This window comes from Pteropus vampyrus, unplaced genomic scaffold (genome assembly GCF_000151845.1).
Source record: "Pteropus vampyrus isolate Shadow unplaced genomic scaffold, Pvam_2.0 Scaffold320, whole genome shotgun sequence".
NCBI lineage: Eukaryota > Metazoa > Chordata > Mammalia > Chiroptera > Pteropodidae > Pteropus > Pteropus vampyrus.
The window spans coordinates 641,763-646,934 of NW_011889101.1; the positions used below are offsets into that span (position 1 = coordinate 641,763).

Sequence of the window (5,172 nt, forward strand, 5' to 3'; positions counted from 1 at the left end):
AGGGGGGCGAGAAAATTGTCAGGTCCTGCGGGTGGCTCGGTGGCTTCTGACCTGGCTCGGCTCTACCGCAGGTGCCAGCACCCGGCCGCGGCTCCGCCTGCAGGGCTCTGCGGGCTGCAGCAAGGGTGAGCGCTGCCTGCATTCTCCCCCAAGACCCGTGCGGCTCCGAGATGCCCCAGCCAGGAGGCCCACGTCCCCTCCCCGTGGCCCTAGATGCCCCAGCCAGGACGCCCACGTCCCCTCCCCGTGGCCCTCGGTGCCCAGGAAGGAAAGCGCTGATGTGTGTGCTAGTCTAGGCCCAGGGTGTCGGGTGGGACCCGAATGCTGTTCCCTCGGTCCCCCACTCCCAGCCCTGTCCTGTGTCCCAGCTCGAGGTCGCTGCCCCAGAGCAGGGAGAACAAAGCAGCAGACCGAGGGCGGAGGAGGGGCCACAGCCTGCACAGCCGGTACTGCCAGGGGCTGCGGCCAGGGCCGGGGAGGAGCGGGGAGCAGGGGCTAGCTCAGGTTCTAGGCGAGACCAGGCTCTGCCACTGACCAGCTGTGTCTCCCAGACAGCCCACAGGACCTCCTAGTCCCTGGTTCCGCTCACAGATAGGGATGAGCATGTCAGTGCCGACCCCCACAGACTGCTGGGCCCACGTGGGGCTGGGATGCCTCACGCACCTCCCCAGCCCCAACTCAGCGTGCGCCACCTGAGCCCAGGCAGTCAGCGCCAGGGGCCCGGCCCAACCGGGCGAGCCAGATCTCCTGTGTCTGGTGCGGGATGCTGGTGGCTTTCCTTGACGGGCGCCTGGGGGCCACGCCTGTTCTGGACTTGCTTTGTTCATCTGTAAGGTGGTCTGGGGAGCCTGGGTTGGCTGAGCCAGTGTCCGCCCCCCGCCCCAGCGCCCCCCACCTCCTCTCGAAGGTGACTTCCTGGGTCCTGCCTCTGGGCCTGTGTTGGCCTTCCGCGGCTCTGCCACGGCCCTCTGCCTGGCCCAGCCCCCAGGGGGCAGCCTGGGGGCACCAGGAGGGAGCCCAGGGTGGCCCAAAGTGGGCAGGACCCGATCTGAGCACCAGGGCTACTCCTCAGGCCACTCGGTCTGTGCACGTGGGGAGCAGAGCCGGCGGGGGGAGGGCGGGCAGTGCCCCCTCCCCGCCCCATGGGTGACGAGCAGATGTCTGCCCCCCTGCTGCTGTGTGCGGGCGGCGGTGCCAAGCTGTGCTCGGAGCAGAAACGGGCACTGGGGACAGGGGTGGCGGGGGAGGCAGGCTGCACGCCGAGGCCACATCCCAGGGGCCCAGGGCCCAGGCACAGACGGGGAGGCCGAGGCCCTCTCTCACAGCTGGCCAGACTCCACGCCGCACCCACGCCCACGTCCGCCAGCACTTGACAGAAGCCGAGACCAAGCTTAGAGACACCCCGGCCCCACTGGCTGGGTCTCCTGGGACCCCGTGTGTGAGGGCACTGGCTGGGCACGGCGAGGGGCTGGAGCTGGCCTCCGCCCACAGCAGCCGAGCGGGGGCTCAGAGGCCGTGTAGGGACACCAGCGCGGGGCGGTGTGGTGGCTGGAGGTGGGCGCCTGGCCCCTCCTCCCTAGCGTCTGTGCTAGGCTTTGACATGAGGCCTCGGGGGCGCCAACGGGAAAGCGGGAGATGGAGTCTGCCTGCTCCCCAAGCCCGCTCTCCAGCTGGCCCACCATCTTGGAGGCCTTCACCCAATGGTCCTGGTCAGCCTGGCCGCAGAGCAGCGCTGGCCACGCACCCGCCCCTGCCTGCCCAGGACGCCTATGTCTTCCCTGTGGGTGTGGCCCAGGCCGGGCCTCGTGGGAGCTGGTGGCCTTCAGTCCACCCTCCTGACCTTTCCAATCCCCTGGGACTCCCAGGGTACTGTAGTTGTGATGGGGTGTTTGGGGACGGGACAGCCCAGGCCTCCAGGTGCTCCACCAAGGCCAGCCAGTTCTCCCTCTGACCCCCGGGGGAGCGCCTTCTGTACGCCCTGTGTGGTGTATACCACCTTCTGGCCCACTGGAGCAGCTGCCAAGTCCAGCACACACAGTAGGGGCTTTGTAAATGCCTCTTGCAGAACGGCGGCCCCGATTCTGTAACCCAGCCAGCGGCCTCAGTGTCCCCGTCTGTGGAACAGACCATAAGCACCACGCCCCTCCCCAGGAGACCGGGAGCACGCCGGCCGGCTTGTTCAGGCCTTCGCTCATTCACTCATTCTGCACAGACCCTGCTCAGGGCACCGTGTGCGCACGTGACGACGCACAGCCAGGCTCGGGGGCGGACGCGCACGTGGCGGAGGGAAGCCCCGCTGCAGTGGTCTCTCCTGAGAGGACAGGCCCCCGGCCCCTTCCCTGCCTGGTGGTCGCCACAGAGTTCCCCATCACCGCGGGGGTCTCCCTGTGTGTCAGGCAGGTGGGACAGCTGTGTGAGCAGACCCCACACTACCTCGGGACTCAGGCTGTCTGGTGGGCAGAGGTGGGCCGGGTAGGACCCTCCTCACCAGGGTGAGGCTGGCGGGAGTGGGGGCCTCCTGAACAGGCCACCTGGTTGGACCCCACTCACACCCCAGTGATGGGGGAGCTCACCCCCTCCCAGGCATTCCCTTCATAATGGGTTGCAACCAGCCTGCTCATCTTGGAGATCCGGGGTCCCCAGGCCTGGCTCTGATCCCTGGGGACAACCCTGCAGAGACACGCTCCTGTTCTGAAACAGGGGTGAACATGCCTTCCCCACCCAGTCCATTGTGTGCACTGGGCCTTGAACCGTGCAACTAGTTGACACCTGCTGTGTGCAAGGCTGCAGTGGGGGGAGGGGCTAGACAGCGGAGTCAGGCCTTGTCCCTTGGACTGTGGGGAGAACTCTGCCCCCCTGGCCTCCCTCTAGGTGCCCTCAAAATCCAAGGGCTTGAGCTTGCTGAGAAGCCCCCTGCCTGGGTCCAGAGCTCGGCCACTGGCTGGTGCAGAGAAGCTCAAGCCAGGCGAGAGACACTTATAAAGTGCCCTGCACCCATAGGCAGCACCTCGTTGTCGCCCGGTTACCGTGCACCCCGCTCGCAGCCTTCACCAACCCGCTCCCGTTCCCAACCTGGAAAACAGCTGCACTTGGCTGCGAGGCGAACCCAGTCTATTTAAGGTCCCGCAGAACCAGGGGTGCGATTAGCTCAGACAGCCCGTCAGCACCTCCACAAAGTGGGGGCCTCACCTGGCGGTTAACTCTTTGCAGCGAGGGAGCCCGGCAGACGGGTGGTCATGGGGGGCAGCCGCACCTGGTCGTCTCTGTCCACGCCCCCCTGCCTGCGGGCTGTGATGACCTGTCCGTCAGCCCAAGCCCTGAGCTCCTGGGGAATGGATGGAGGACAGAGCTTGGCTAGGGGCCAGGAGGGGCTCACTGCACCAGCTTCTGAACTGGTGAGGGGCGGGGACGGTGCGAGGTCTCAGACCCCAGACTCGGAAACTCGTTTCGCGGTTCCCCTCACTAAAGGCCGCTCCTGCCCCGGACAGCCCCTCCACGTAGTTGGGGGCTTTGGCTCTAAGTCCCTGCCACTTCCACAGCAGGGCACCGAGGAGGAGGTCCTACCTGAGCCACTGTCCCCACCCGTCAGAATGAAGATGGGGAAACCGAGGCCCGCAGCAGGCCAGGAGCCCGGCGGGCGCACTGCTGGGGGGCGGGGCGGGCCCGCGGGAAGGGCGCTGCCCGCTCCAGCGCCTGCGTGGGTGTGTCTGACCCTTGGCAGAGTTCCTGGTCCTGCCGGGGCAGGGGCAGGCCATGCTGACTCCTGCTGTGTTCAGCTGGGGTGGGCCCTAACTTTGTGGTCACAACTGAGGGGGCCACCGAGCAGCCTGGGTCCCGGGTCAAAGAACCTCAGGCGGGCAGGCGGACGCCCCTTCCCAGCCAGGAGCCGCTGGAGGCAGTAAGAGGCACAGCTCGTCACCTGGCTCTCCTCCTGAGGTCACGGGTCCCCCCAGTTCCCTCGCCAGGACGGGGTCCAAGTGTGGAAGTGGGGGAGCACAGGCCAGTCTCCCACCTCCCGGCCTACCAGCCCCGCCCGGGAGGAGCAGAGAGCCGTGCTTCGCTCATCCCTCCCGGGCATCTGTGGGGCGCCAGCGCCCCGTGTGCCTTCGCCCGCGCGCGGGCAGCTGCCGACCCACAGCCCCGGCGGAACCCCGACGCTCCTGGCGCTGTCACCCCCGCGGCGAAGCCGAAGTGGAAGTTTATTTTCTAACTGCGGCTGATTCACGGTCAGGATGTGGCAACCGCGAGGCGAGCACCGGGCGGAGTCCCGGCGACTCTCGACCACTCGGGCCGCGTCTCCGCACCGAGCCGGCTGTGCGAGGGGGCGCGGGCCGGAGAGGCCGGGCCCCCCCCCCGAGGTCCCCGCTAGAGTCCGGGGTCCCGCCGCCCTGAGCCGGACCTCAGCCCACTCCCCAGGCCCAAGCGCCCCCGCCCCCGCCCTGACTCAGTTTCCCCGCGGCTGTGGCGGGCCCGGAGGGAGCGGACTTACCAGGCAGGGGGCGGCAGCCGGGCGCTGGGGGTGCGGCCGGCGCTCGGTCCTGTCGGGTACCCAGGGGCGCCTGCCGATGGCTCCGCACGGCTCCGGCTGGGCGCGGGAGGAAGAGGAGGTGCTGCCCCGCCCTGCCCCGCCCGCCGGCGGCCACGTGGGGACCGGGAGCGGGCCGGGGGCGGAGCCGCGGGGGGGGGTCCCCGAAGAGGCTCCGCCCACTCCGGCCGGGCCTGCGGGGGCATTTCCAGAGGAATCTCCCCGGGACTATAAATACCGGGCGGCTTCCCGCGGAGGTCCGCCCCTTCCTAGCGCCGCCTGCCCGGCTCCTGAGGGGCGGGGGTAGCGGGGCGGGACACGCGGAGCGGTGTCTGGGAAACATGGGGGCCGTCCCCTCCCTACCTCGAACCTCGCTCTCTGCCCTCCTTCCCGGTGTCCTCCCCCAGGCCTCGCCCAGGCCCACCCGCACGGGTAGGCGCCCTCCGACTGGCGGGTGGGATCTGCTTCCCAGGCGCACATCTCCCTCTGACCCCACGCAGGACCCCTGCTCGGACCGCTGACCCCACGCCCCCACGTCCGAGGTCCCCGCATGGGAGATGACTCTTCCAGGGCTTCTGGGAGGGCGAGCGTCCCATCAACGAGGCCAACCCTGCAGCCTCCCGGCAGCCCTCCCTGACCGCCATGGT

General features: G+C 69.0%; 1 protein-coding gene across 3 annotated transcripts in view; it reads right to left on the reverse strand.

The window, feature by feature from the left end:
• Nucleotides 1-4,634, reverse strand: part of LOC105303887 (inverted formin-2-like) — a 15,450-nt gene extending 10,816 nt beyond the window's left edge. For 2 of the 3 annotated variants that reach the window (XM_011377730.2, XM_023521870.1), the window contains exons 1-2: nucleotides 4,490-4,634; nucleotides 3,190-3,325 (exon numbers count right to left, since the gene is read on the reverse strand). The gene's annotated coding sequence lies outside the window, so the exon portion shown is untranslated. The remainder of the gene's footprint in view (nucleotides 1-3,189; nucleotides 3,326-4,489) is intronic. The other variant, XM_011377732.2, reaches the window with a different exon arrangement.
• Nucleotides 4,635-5,172: the final 538 nt, after the last annotated feature.